General features: G+C 36.7%; 1 protein-coding gene and 1 long non-coding RNA gene across 20 annotated transcripts in view; one reads left to right on the forward strand and one right to left on the reverse strand.

Moving 5' to 3' along the window:
* The window catches only part of ROBO2 (roundabout guidance receptor 2), a 1,433,919-nt gene that overhangs the window by 95,483 nt on the left and 1,323,420 nt on the right, over positions 1 to 15,016 (forward strand). The window lies entirely within an intron of this gene.
* Positions 3,124 to 15,016, reverse strand: part of LOC136312030 (uncharacterized) — a 139,986-nt gene continuing 128,093 nt past the window's right edge. The window contains exon 4 of the long non-coding RNA XR_010726875.1: positions 3,124 to 3,239. This is a non-coding gene — a long non-coding RNA (uncharacterized lncRNA). The remainder of the gene's footprint in view (positions 3,240 to 15,016) is intronic.

A 15,016-nucleotide genomic window follows, 5' to 3' on the forward strand; every position in this document is an offset into this window, starting at 1 on the left:
TGTGAAATCTGCACCAAATAAAAGGAAAACCCTCCCAGTTTCTGTAGGATGATGTGGCAGCATGTGCGCATGTGCAGATGATGATGTAACACCGTGTATACAGCGGAGCAGCCTACGGCCATGCCAGTCGAGATGTGGACAGTACAGAGGAAAGTTCAGTGTGTTCTCTGACTCGCTAAATTCGAATCTGTAACCAAAGTTCAATGTGAATATCGGCGCATTTATAATGAAGCGCCACCACATAGGAATAACATTACTCAGTGGGATAAGCAGTTGAAGGAAACCGGCAGCTTGGTGGAAAAACCCCGTTCTGGTAGGCCATCAGTCAGTAACGAGTCTGTAGAGGCTATACGGGATAGCTATCTAAGGAGCCCTAAAAAAATCTGTGTATGATCCCACATCGAACTGCAGTGAACAGGTATGAAACTGGGAGAGTTCTCTTTTTATTTGATGCAGATTTCACATTTCTATCATCTTTTGTTGCTTTCCTGTGACTGGTCAAAAGTTCACTATGACTTTACGGACACACTGTATGTCAGGTATTGCTCTGGGAATACAGCAGTAATAAAAGCAAAGGGTTCTCCTCTCCTAAAGGTTGCATCTCTCATTCAGATAGTGTGTGTGTGTAAGTGTGTATGTGTAAACCTAATATACACAATTTCAGGTTATAAGTCATTTTGATTACTTCTTTAACACGTGGCAAATTTCCTCAACATCTATCCCATAGCGATAGAAGTTAAAAGTCATTTCTTAAGTATCATTGAATCTAAAGAATTATTTAGGGCAACAGGCTGGATTGTAGCATCAAAACAAAGATTTTAAAGTACAAGTGGATTGGAATGGGCTGTGCTGACGCCGCTTACCCAGTATTGAAATGGCATACACCACTCTTCCACGAAGGCACTTGGAGCTCCAACCGCGGGCCACGCAGTATGCTGGAAGCTGGCAAGAAAGGGCAAACAAGCCATGGTTGTTGCCTTAGGATAGGAGGACAGCTGAAGGAGGTTATAATCACTTACAATGAAAGGTGTTAGCTTTTAAAAGAGTTGGAGTAATAAGAGGAGGTTTCCTGGAAGGACAGTCAATTAAACTAAGTCTTGAAGCATCATTATTAATAATAGCAACTGGTATTTACTTACCAATTACACTCAGTAGAATCCATGAAAGTAGAGATTATTCCTATATTTTTTGCTTCTATAGCTACAGCATCTAAAATGGTAAGTAGCACATCAGTGGCAATCAATAAGTATTTCTTGAATGAAGGTCCCAGATTCTGCAATAATGAATTGTCATGAAATTTTCAAGACCCCAGAAGAACCCTATGAGGAAATTATTTTAATTCTCATTCTCATTCCCCAGATGGCATCGCTGGGCAATTTTTAAAGGATTATTTAAAATAAATTAAGCAACCTGTCCAAAATTATGAAGTTTTACGTTGATAAAAACTAAGAGCATACACAAGCAGGGAAGTTTTAGAGTCTGTGCTGTAGACAAGTGAAGGTTTGGGAGATAAATAAGATGTCCAATTATGTGGAAGGACATAAAGCCTTAGCTTTATGCCATATCTTGAAGGTTTTTGCATTTCTTCCAAAGAAGTGAGAGCTTTAGTGTTAAGGCCATAGGAAGTCATATAAAAATAGAAATAGAGGCAAGGGGATGACACAGTGAACTGTCAGCTTTAGAAAGATCACTCTAAAAATGTCAATATTCCCTAGAGTAGGCAAAGGGTTTCTTACAGTAAATATACCACTGTATGCTTCTTTTCTGTAACTGCTGACTCATCAACCTGAAACTTGTCCCCTTGTGTCACATCACTTCTACATTGTACTTTTAACTTTTAGAGATAATATGATTCAAATGCCTAAATAAAAATACTTGCACCTGACCAGGTGGGTAGTGCCCTGTACAGAGCATTGACCTGGAACACTGCGGGCCCAGGTTCAAAACTCCACAGTCGCTGGCTTGAGTGCAGGCTCACGAGTTTGAACTCAAGGTCACCGGCTTGAATATGGGATCATAGACATGACCCATGGTCATTGACTTGTGCCAAAGGTTGCTGGCTTGAGCAAGGGGTCACTGGCTTGGCTTGAATCCCCTTCCCCCATCAAGGCACATATGAGAATACAATCAATGACAAATTAAAGTGCCACACTATGAGTTGATGCTTCCCATCTCTCCCTTCCTTTCTGTCCGTATGTCTCTTTCTCTTTTAAAAAATATTTTTTTGTTATAAAGAATCATTGACATAAAAAATTATATAAACTCAGTTGCTGTACAAATTGTATCAAATCTCACTTGCATTTTTCTGCCCCTTCCTCCAATCCTCTTTTGCCCACTGCAACAAATTTTCAAGATAAACCAAACTACTTGAAATTTTAAGAATGTGCCTTAATTTTTGTGTGTCACACTCCAGCTCTCTCCTTTTTAGGAAAGCTAATGTTCCTTGACAACCCCAGGTTTTAACAATTCTGCCAAATATTTTTATGTATATTTGTGTCCATCCATCCATTCAATAAACACTTCATATTTTATATCTAAACATATAATAAGCAATGCGTAACATCATGTTATTTAACACCTTTTATTAAATAATGTGTTTGCCTTAATAAACTTTTAAAGATTTTACTTATCATTTTAGAGAGAGAAGATTGAGGGACAGGGAAGGAGGGAAGGAGCAGGAAGCATTATCTCATAGTTGCTTCCTATATGTGCCTTGACCTGGCAAGTCCGGGGTTTCAAACAGGCAGCCTCAGCATTCCGGGCTGACACATTATACACTGCTCCACCACAGGTCAGGTGCCTCGAAGGACTTTTAAATCAAAAACTGTAATTATTCTGAGGCTCATTTAACTTTTCAGTGCCAGTTAAAAGTTAAAAAACAACAACAAACAAATTAATCTATATAAATAAATTTCAAAACTATACCTAAAAATTTGATTGCCCTAAAGTTAGAAAAAATATTTTAAACATGGGAGTACATTTTTTTTTTTTTACTAACATCCTGCTCAAGTTTCATTCAGGGTTTATACCTTATAATTGACTTTGGACGTTCAGGTCAGAGTGGGATAATGCAGAAAACACTAATATTGAAATATAAGCAATAAAAACTCACCGACTGTGATATTATCTGGTATTTCAAATCAGAAATCTTCATGAGTAACACCTTGAGGGGCTCCTCAAATTATGCAGCAGAGACATTTTCCAGTGTGTAAGAACATTCTCTGAGGCAAGTGTTCTACCTAATGATATGATAAGAATACAGAATATTTTAAGAAAGTGACTGAGTCCTAGGTTAGTGTCATAATGAAACTCTGACTCAGATTCACCTCTATAACTTTCACGTGGAAATAATTTGTTGGCTATGAACAGGATATTTGAAAACAATAGGAAGATATCATCTTAGACTATGATTTCTTTTCTGAAATTCGTTTTCTCCAAGTATATTACTGCATGTGCACTCTTAGCCTACATCTATGTACTGATCAATTTTAAGTTCAGTGTTACAGATAAAAAGAAATTCATAAAATTCTTTGCCACTCTATCTTTTTAATGAAAATATATGTTATTCCTGTAAGACAAGACCGTTTTCAAATTTGGTGGTTTGAATGACACATGCAAATACAAGCAATGATAGAGCTTCCTACGTGGTGACTGGATAATGCATTTCTCCATTGTCCTTTGTCATACACTTCTATATTAAAGTTAGCTTGCATCAGTTATATCTCACAATGAGCTTTAGCCTCACAACTTATTTCACTTGAACATAGATTCCAGAGTTAAAAAAAAACAACTTTCTATGGTTTCAATTCTACCTAGAAAAATAATAGTGAAACTTATCTGAACCTATTGTTTTTAGCATTCTATATACTGAAAACAAAACATGGCCATTCTTCACTGAGGCACAAACATGTCTTATAAAGTTAGCAATGTTCTTTAAATTTCTATTGGTATAGAGCAGGGGTCAGGAACCTATGGCTCACGAGCCAGATGTAGCTCATTTGATGGCTGCATCTGGCCTGCAGACAAATCTTTAATAAAAATAATAATAATGTTAAAAATATAATACATTCTCATGTATTACAATCTATTTATTTCCTACCACTCATGTTCATGCTTGCGGGGTGGCTGGAGCCAATCACAGCTATCCTCCGGGACATCAAATTTTTATTGGATAATGCGTAATGTACATGGGTCATTGTGAGATCAGGAAGTACTTCCCTTCTTTTAATCAAGTAATCAGCTAGCTAATTGCAGAAACCCTTTTGACAAAGAAGATGGCTAAAAGAAAAAAGATGAGGAGTATCGTACTTTTCAGCAGGAATGAACAGAGGAATTCGCCTTTGTGGAAAGAGCAGGTTCTGCAGTGTGTCTAATATGCAATGATAAAATTGCATCGATGAAATGATCAAATATAAAATGGCACTTTGACACACGCCATATTACATTTGCATTGAAATATCCAGTGGGGGACAGCAGGAAGAAAGCTTGTCAAGAGCTACTGGGCAGAGTGTAAGCTAGTCAGCAGCAACTCTGTGTTTGGACCCAACAAGGTGACTGGAATTTAGCTAGCTTTGCTGGTGCATTAGTAATTGTGAGAAACGAAAAGCCATTCACAGATGGAGAGTGTGCCAAAACATTCATGTTTGATGTTGCCAATGAACTTTTTGATGACTTTTCAGATAAAGATAAGATAATCAAATGAATAAAAAAACATGCCTCTGTTGGCAAGAACTGTTCACAATCGTACAATCATGATGGCAAATCAAATTGAGGCAACACAAGTGAAGGACATAAATGCAGCACCATTCTTTTCTCTTGCTTTGGATGAGTCAACAGATGCAAGCTCATCGTGATTGCAAGGTATGCTGTCGGTGACACAGTACGTGAGGAAAGTCTTGCTGTTTTGCCTATGAAAGAGACAACAAGAGGGGAGGATTTATTCAAGTCTTTCACTGAGTTCACTAAAGAAAAAAATCTAACGATGGATAAACTTATTTTCGATGTTTACTGATGGTGCTCCGTGCATGGTGGGGAAAAACAGAGGATTCGTAAACCTTTTTTGTGAACATGAAAAGAGACCCATCCTAAGTTTTCACTGCATCCTACATCAGGAGGCGCTTTGTGCTCAGATGTGTGGCGAGCAGCTTGGTGAGGTGATGTCACTGGTTATTCAGGTGATCAACTTTATTGTTGCCCGAGCTTTAAATGATCACCAGTTTAAAACACTGCTGGATAAAGTTGGGAATAATTACCTGGTCTGCTTCTGCACAGCAATGTGTGTTGGTTGTCAAGAGGGAAGGTGCTTAGCTGTTTCACAGCTTGTCTGAGTGAAATCCGGACTTTTCTTGAAATGAAAAACGTCGAACATCCTGAATTAGCTAACACTGAGTGGCTCCTGAAGTTCTACTATCTCGTGAACATGACTGAGTATCTGAACCAGCTCAATGTGAAAATGCAAGGTGTTGGAAATACAGTCTTATCCCTTCAACAAACAGTGTTTACATTTGAAAACAAGCTGGAATTCTTCATCGCTGACATTGAAACAGGTCATTTACTGCACTTTGAAAAACTGGGAGAGTTTAAAGATGCATGCACAGCAAGTGACCCTGCTCAACATCTTGATCTCCAGCAGCTAGTGGGCTTCACATCTAATCTCCTGCAGTCATTCAAAGCGCGCTTTGGAGAATTTTGTAGCGCACTTGTCTTTTAAGTTCATCACCCATCCACACGAGTGTGCAGTGGAGAGAGCACTGACCTGAGTTACATCCCCGGTGTCTCCATCAGAGATTTTGAGCTACAAGCTGCTGACCTGAAGGCCTCAGACATGTGGGTAAATAAATTCAAGTAACTGGATGAAGAATTGGAAAGACTTACATAACAGCAAGCAGAGTTAGTGAGCAAACATAAATGGGGAGAAATGAAAACACTTCAACCCTCGGACCAACTGATTATCAGAACTTGGAATGCGCTTCCCGTCACATACCACACACTGCAGCATGAGAGTATTGCTGTACTGACAATGTTTGGCTCTATGTATGCATGTGAGCAGTCTTTCTCACATCTAAAGAATGTTAAGTCCAACCTACGATCCCGTTTAATGAATGGAAGTCTCAATGTCTGCATGAAGCTTAACCTTACCACATATCAACCAGACTACAAAGCCATCAGCAAAACCATGCAGCACCTGAAGTCGCATTAGTGGTAAGAAGTACTTTATTCATCACTGGTTAGCAACAGCATAACAATGTTATTAAAAAGAATTCAGAGACTTATTGTACTTTAAAAGTGTTGGTCTTACATAAAATGCATACACTTACTTGTATTTAGTGTTAAACATACTATATGGCTCTCACGGAATTACATTTTAAAATATGTGGCGTTCATGACTCTCTCAGCCAAAAAGGTTCCCTACCCCTGGTATAGAGCTTAAAATAACAATTATTATTTTTTTTTTTTCTGGTGACAGAGACAGAGTCAGAGAGAGGGACAGAGTGGGACAACAGACAGGAAGGGAGAGAGATGAGCAGCATCAATTCTTCATTGCAGCACCTTAGTTGTTCATTGATTGCTTCTCATATGTGTGTTGACCGGAGGGCTACAGCAGACCGAGTGACCCCTTGCACAAGCCAGCAACCTTGGGCTCAAGCTGGCGAGCCTTGCTCAAACCAGATGAGCCTGCGCTCAATCTAGTAACTTTGGGGTCTAGAACCTGGGTTTCACATCCCAGTTCCATGCTCTGTCCACTGCACCACTACCTGGTCAGGCTAAAATAATTTATTTTGAAATAAGAACTAATTTATTTTTGAGATGACACTTATTATATTTATTTATGCCATATTCTAATGTTTTGACATTTATAACAGCTCACTCTATTAAAAACATTCAAATGTGCCTTTCATTAAAAATGAACAAAAGAAATGTTGATTTAGGAACATTTCATTTATGTCCAGAAACACTATCATCATAATATTTTGGAGATTTTATAATATTAAGATCCTTTCAGGCTTTAACTATTCAAAACATTGAAGTTATAATAAAAATTATATTACTATCTAAGCCACTTTATATATATATTTGCGTATACGTTTTGAAACTGATGTATTTTATAATTTGTATCTTAGAGTAACTTGAGGAAAAACAATAAAGATATATGTGAAAGAGGTAATTTCCATTTTTTAACGCAAGGTCATTATAGTTGTAATTTTTACTTCTATGCTAGCTAATGCGTCTAAAATGAAACTCGTTAAAATTCCATTAATGGAATCTTGGCTATTTTAGCCCGTGTAAGTTAAGTAGTAAACATGGAATCATATTCCCAACTACCTTGTTTCTTCTTTATTGGATACTCTGTCCTTGGCTTTCTACTTACTCCTAAGTCCCTCATTGAAGTAGGAATCAAGGTCTGTCTGTCTTTCCTTCTCTCTAAATGTTTGGCATCTTTTTGTGAAAGAATTCTTGTCTTGTTTCTTTTTTTCTTCCATACTTGGCACATGGTGCTGCTATATTAATGAATTTATCCTATAAAATCAGAATTAAAATTTCTAAGGGAAATATTTGTTCTTTCTTTTAATGACTATATTCTAAGGTCTTACTAACAGAGACAGTGAAGTCTGTATAGTAAATAAAGCAGAGGAATTTTAGCTGTTATCTTGACAATGTGGACCATATAGAAAAAAATAAAAATAATAAATATTATTCAAATTTAGTTAAATAATCCATGTAAAGTCTTTAGCATAGTGACTAGTAAATAACAATGAATTAATATTAGTTTTAATAACTCATATATTAAATGTTATTAATTTTTTGCTTATTGACTTGGTTGTGGACTGTCACTGTTATTGATGGAGTAGTTGTTTCTCAGTGATTAAGTGGAATGCATATACCTGACCGTAGATATCAATTTAGGAAAGTTGCCAACCCTACTTGATGATTTATGGCTGCCTATTCTATTTTTCTGAAAATGATTTTGAAACTAAATTTGCGTATGAGTGTGTTAATCACATTACTAATGTTTGTAGTGCACAAAGCATTCTACATATATGATATACTTGTAGAAAAGGTACTTATTTGAGATAAAAAAACAAACTCATAAAATGTTTTTCTGGTCTGGAATGAATTTTTGATATATCCATTGATCTTCTGGTTGGAAGTTTTATAGTTTTTCTTTGTAATTTTGTTACTTTCCATTCTAATAGATAGATACATTTGTTTTAAGAGGGATAATAAAAATAGTAGCAATAGGTGATTCTTTGAAAACTAAAACAAAAATTTTAGTGCTACAACTCTGTGTCTTAAAATATGATCTGTTTGGAAGACAATAGACTCCAAGTTTTTTTAAGCACTGTAAACAGATAAGTAAAAAAATATATATCTGAGCACTCTGATTTAAGTCTAGTTTTATAAAATATTTTCACAGCATTAACTTTTTTCCTAGATGGCAATATACTTATTTAATAGAATTTTTCTTTTCTTTATATGTTTATGCCTAATTATCAATAATATATTTGGCATTTATAATGCAAATCTTAATGGCAAGTAAAAAATTGATGTACTCTTTTGGCAGCATTATTGCAATGGCTTCTCATGAAGTAGGATTATTTGGTTAATAATCTCTTGGTATTCTAAATTTTGCCTTAATTGTTTACAGTTTTTTTCTGCAGGTCTGCACTGTGGCTTAGAACTTAGCTGTTGTTCATGAACAGTAATTGTGAACTTGAAAAAATTAGAAATATACAGTATAGATACCTATGTAAATTATTTTGTTTTGGGGAGAGATAGAATAGGTGCTAACTTCAAAATAAAGTCCTATTAAATTGATATATACATATTGCTTCTTCATTTAAAAGAATGAGAATGGCCATGGCCAGTTGACTCAGCAGTCAAGCATTGAGCATTGACCCATCATATGGAAGTCCCTGGTTTGATTTCCAGTCAGGGAACACAGGAGAAGCAACCACTTGCTTCTCTACCCTGCTCTTCCTCCCACAGCCATGGTTTGAATGAGCAAGATGGCCCTGGGTGCTGAGGATGGCTCCATGGCCTCGCCTCAGGTGCTAAAATAGCTCAGTTGCCAAGGAAAGGAGCGGTGGCCCCAGATGGGCATAATATTGGCCCCAAATGTGGGTTACCAAGGGACCTTTTTCCGGGCACATGTGTGAGTCTGCCTTTCTGCCTCCCTGTTTCTCATTGGATTAAAAAAAAAGAATGAGAATTAGGACAATATGTATCAGACTGACTTCAAGGCATATGATAAAAAGTTCATTTGTGTGTGTGTGTGTGTGTGTGTGAATTTTTACTATGAAAGGATTGCTTACCACTTCAGAGATAGAGTAGCTTCTGGAAAGCTAGTATGTAAAGCAATAATTGTCAGTTTTCTCTCATTATAAAATAGTAAAGAGCAATAGTCATTTTATGACTTATAGAAGGTAGGTATGCTTGCAGTACTGAAGCACTGGATTAAAATGTATGACAACCAGGTATAAATAAATCTATGAAATACCGGTTTTGATATAGGTTAGGGTAAAAACCACCTCAAATGAACTGAATGTCGATGACCTCACAAATCTGTCTTGTGTGAAGACCAACACAGCTAGTGATATCAAAGCAGTTCTACCCCATCCTTGTTAAATTATTGGAAAGAATTATGCTTTGGGGTTAGGTTAGATTCAGTTTGGTATAGAAACAGGGCTTTGTCTAAATGCACATTTTAGGTACATAAGTTTGGACAGGAAGATGCAGGTGCTGTTTGGAAGCTCCCCTGAGCTGATAACTTGAACGGGGGCCTGTCAACTGTCAAACAAGTGACCATCATTGTTCTGTGCTAACAATAAAATGCCATGTTTTCCAGATCTTGTGTTCCGCTGTGTGTCAAAACCACAGGGGAGCTTGTTAAAAATAGAGATGTCTAGGCCCCGTCCCATAACTGATGAATAACAATCTCTAGGGCCCGAACCCAAGGACCTTTTATGTTTCAAGTAGCCCTGGTGGTTTTGAAGTTATTTCAGAACTATCAAAACAGCACGTTTCTCTGTGAAGTTGAGAAGTGTCTTTACATGAGAAACAGAGTCAAACCTAACAAAGAGTTTGGAAATTTTTATTTACATTTCCATAAATGAAGGTCCAGTATAAACTTTTTTTTTAAATTATGGAATATAAGATGCCAAAATAATAATTACAAAGGCTGTTGTATGGAGAGTTATTGTACAGAACTTCATCAGATTTTTGGAAGCTTGGTAGGATGTGCATTATAAGCTTTGCCCTACTCTTATTATGATTTCCTATGTTTATGAAAAATAAAACTTTCTACAGTAAAAGATATATGTCCTTGTTTTGAGAAGCAGTATGGAAGATTGGAGAGGGAAGGGTAGTATAATCAGCTTAGTGAGAAAATAACATGGTGAGTGGGGTACCCTTTAAATCATATGACCTGCAGGAACAAATGGAATGAAGCTTGGTGAGCCACCTCTGGATAGAAGAAGAGTGTATCTGAGTCTTCAAGACTCATCCCAGTACCTCAGCATCAACCTTATTTTATTTTATTTTTTGTTTGTTTGTTTTGACCTAGTAACATGGTGTCATGGTAGATTTTTATTATGCAGTGAGTATGATATTGTGAAGATATATTTGGATTTGCTACTAGGGCTGCAGGTAGATAAGGGACACAGAGAAGAAAAATAGAAAATGAAAGCTTTTTATTTTAGTAAGTTTGACCTGAATTTTTAACCTATTCAATTAATCAGTGTGCAAGAGAATTTCAAGGTATATCTCTCTAATAGCTGAAAGTAGATGATCTACTTTTGTCGGCAAAATGTATACGTAAAACCAGGGCAAAGTGTGTAAAGCCCTATTTAATTAAAATGGTTTTATTTGCAATGCGAATGGAATGGAGAAGTTCAAAGGTGAAATATGTATATCAATGAAAATGCGAGTAATTGTCAAGAGTCTCATTGTGTTTAAATAAGTAAAACGTTACCACCAACGGGAGGGACAGAGAGAAGGTATTCAGATGAGAGGAAGCCTGCACTGGGTGATGGAAGTGCTAGTAGTCCAAATCTGTTGTGGCTGATGAGAGAGAGTGTATGCCAGTTGTAGGTGAAAACATTTTGGATGGTAAGGTCAAGTCACAGGAGATTAGGTGCTAAATTATAAGATAAAGCAAAACTCTCTTATCAACGTTGGCTTTAAGTATGGCCAGTATCTGTGGCTGCCATCAAAGATGCCTGGCCAACACAGGTTCAGGTTTCATTTGGACCAACCGTAAGGAATCAACAGAGCCAAAAACTGGTGGTCCATTTTCCTTTATTCTAGATTTGCACTTGGCAGGTGAGTAAAAACAATTACACCTAGCTCCAAAACCCACTCATTCAGTGCTCACAAAGCTACTGGCTCATCTAAGTTTTCCTAGAATCAAAGGCTTCCACCTCCCCAGTCTTATTCACCTCTGTTCCCCATCTCCTTCTCCTCTTGAACTGGTTTCTCCTTCCTCTTTCTGCCATTTTGGCTGCTTCTACCACGTGGCCTCCCTGCCCTGATCCAGCCTGGACTCTTCCTCCCTACAAGAAAGTGGCCACTCTCTCCTGGAACAACATGATCTCTCTCCAAATGACCTCTTAGCTCCTCCTTTTAAAACTTTTTTGTGCGAAAGCCCTCTCCCAACACACATTATTATAACCATGCCCCTTCCAAGCAAGAAGGGCATTTAGCCGCCCCGCATGGGAAGCGGCCATCTTTAATAGGGTAAGCAAAATATTTCTTATCTGCCCCACCATGATGCATAAAGAGCACCTTACATGGGTTTTAGCGTATAGCATTCTACAGCCTTTTGTTTATATAAATTTGTAGTGTATACAAATATATTAAGCACATAGGAAAAGTATGATTTTATAATATTTAAAACATCACAGAGAGATGAAACAGAAATAAAAAAAAAAAGAAAGTTAAAACGTCTTAGAATTGAATTTGTACTTGTTAAAGATTCAAACCTACAACCTGCCTTGAGTGGCAAATAATAAAGAAAGGAAATTGCATGGTAAGTATCTATTAGTAGCCAGATGCTTTGTTACTCTTCCTGAAAATGGCTTGTCTTTTCTTCATGTAAACACCTTGAGAGGTCATTATCACTACTCCATACGTAAGACAACAAAATTGTGGTATTTCGCCCACTTGTTAGATCTGGGGTGAAAACTAATGTCTGTAGGAGCCCAACAGCTTTGGTGTGTTATGACACCACTTTCTTTTCCTGGTATGAGAAGAGCTTTCAACACATGAACTACCAGACCCAGAGGATTTCTGAACAAATTAATAATATAATGGCAGCAACTTTTAAAAAGCAATCAGTAAAATTGTTCAGGGTGTAAAGAAATGCAAAAAGTCATGCACAAAGTGATAAAATCCCATATTACAGTTATAACATTAATTCCTGGAAAGTGTGGCTTTTCAAAAAAAACAAAACAAAACAAAAACATCCCCAAAAAACAAATGATAAACTATTAGGTGAACCAACTTATAACTCCTACCTTGAAATCTCCCCACTCATCAGTTTTGTTATAGAACAATTGCTTAAGGAGCATACACTAGTGAAACAACAGAAACATTTGAGAAAAACTAGGCTGACTCTTATAATATTATATAATAATTTCAGCCTAATGGAAAAAAATCCAGCCTTATGACCTTGCTCTCTTTATCCACAGACATATTATTCATTTTTGCATTTTTAACCTTCTCTTAATTACTTAATAATAGACAAAACTCATGTTGTCTATTGATAATACATTTTAAAGTTGTTCATTATTAAAAATTGGAAAGGAACGACTGAAAAGATGGCAGCGAAGTAGGCAGACGCCCAGACACCCAGCTCTCACCACCAAACTGGAATACAAATCAATTTAGGAAAAATCAGCAGGAAAAACCAACTCTGAACTATAAAAATTAGAAAGGAGAGGTTGATACACTTAGTGTCATCACATCACAATGATAGAAAACCCACCCAGAGCAAGAATGAATTCATTTTTAAATGGGTGTTTTTCCATAATTCAGAGTATTGAAAATGTATGAATGGATATTAGGACTAGCATAGCCATTTTTCTATATGAAAATATACTTGACTCTGGCCAGGTAGCTTAGTTGGTTAGAACATTCTTCTGATATACCAGGGTTGTGGGTTTAACCTCTGGGCAGGGCACATAAAAGAATCAATCAGTAAATTCATGAATGGGTAGAATGACAAGTAGATGTTTCTTTTCCTCTCTTTCTCTTACTCCTTCTTTTTCTCTAAAATTAATCACAAACAATAAATATAAAATCTCAAAAAAATACTTAATTTTTGAAGTATACCAATTTTGGAAACCCAAAAACTTGAAAACAGACTTTTATCAATGTGCTACAGCTTAGCTGGTACCTATGATACCTTAATAGTTTACAAGAAGTTTATACTTGAATGACACATGAAAATATTTTTAATTAAATATAAAATTAGACTGAAGCACTATCCCAGAATCTCTAGAATAGGTTATTGAACTGGAGAAATCAGGCTGTGTGTCAATAGCTGTATTATTTCTGCCACTGAGATAGTGAAATTCATATTTATAAATCTTTTCCTTCATCAGTGGTGAGACATGATAGTGCCCCATCCGATAGGGGAACATCATTTAGACAGCAAAATGATCTTCAAATGGATAGACTATAGAAGTTCTAAGTAAGGCCATCATCTTACTTCATTGCAGAATATAAAAATTTATGAGTTTATGAGTTTTTTAAAAAAAACATAAACTAATGTGGACACTAAAATATACTTACATCATAGAAAGATCTAGTATAGAGAGATGTATTTAGAAGAACTAGCTGTACCCGGCCACACGTTGCTGTGGCTCAGTCTGGTTAAATGGAAAAGAAGAAAAGAGAAAGCACACGTTTCTTTTTTTTTTAAATTTTTAATTTTTATTTTAATGGGGTGACATCAATAAATCAGGGTACATATATTCAAAGAAAACATGTCCAGGTTATCTTGTCATTCAATTCTGTTGCATACCCATCACCCAAAGAGAGATTGTCCTCCGTCACCTTCTATCTAGTTTTCTTTGTGCCCCTCCCCCTCCCTCTCTCCCTCCTTCCCTCCCCCCACCCCCCATAACCACCACACTCTTGTCCATGTCTCTTAGTCTCGTTTTTATGTCCCACCAATGTATGGAATCCTGCAGTTCTTGTTTTTTTCTGATTTACTTATTTCACTCCGTATAATGTTATCAAGATCCCACCATTTTGTTGTAAGTGATCCGATGTCATCATTTCTTATGGCTGAGTAGTATTCCATAGTGTATATGTGCCACATCTTCTTTATCCAGTCTTCTATTTAGAGCACGTTTCTAATATGTTTAACATCACAATGCTTGTGGGTGTACAGTATTTTTTGTTGTTCCATTGTCTGTGCAGATATAGAGATTGCCTGGTTCACTGACTCTAGAACATGCAACATATAATTGTCCATGTGACAAGCAATTCGTGTATAGATCTAAAGTGCACAGTTCTAAAGATTGACCCTGAGTTTTGTTGATGGTGATTGCAAATGCCAATCAAATTGGGAATTGCAATCTCTTATGTTGAAATGGCATATTCATTGGAATCATAGGAATATAAGGAATGAGGACATCTTCACCTTTGAAAGGTCCTGTCAAGATTGTTGCTTCTATGATGTTGCTCATTAATTTTTTACAGGACACAGACCCAAATACTTCATGTTTTACCATGAAATCCATCAGCAATTTCAGCTTCTGTCTGAAAACACATGCTGTGATGTCATGCCTATCCACCAGCGATTGGCAAGGAAATAAGATCTGCTGTATATCGTCCCAAGCTGGATTGCACGTGAATGTAATGAATAGGTCTGAACGCCCGTAGTGACAAACATACGCAATTGCATCTTAAGCATACTCATGCATATGATGTGGACTGCCTGTATATGAAGATGGCAAAATCGTTAGTCTTCCGACGTTAGTTGTATTACTGTCATTTACAACTGCAT

Source organism: Saccopteryx bilineata, chromosome 8, assembly GCF_036850765.1.
Source record: "Saccopteryx bilineata isolate mSacBil1 chromosome 8, mSacBil1_pri_phased_curated, whole genome shotgun sequence".
Taxonomy (NCBI): Eukaryota; Metazoa; Chordata; class Mammalia; order Chiroptera; family Emballonuridae; genus Saccopteryx; species Saccopteryx bilineata.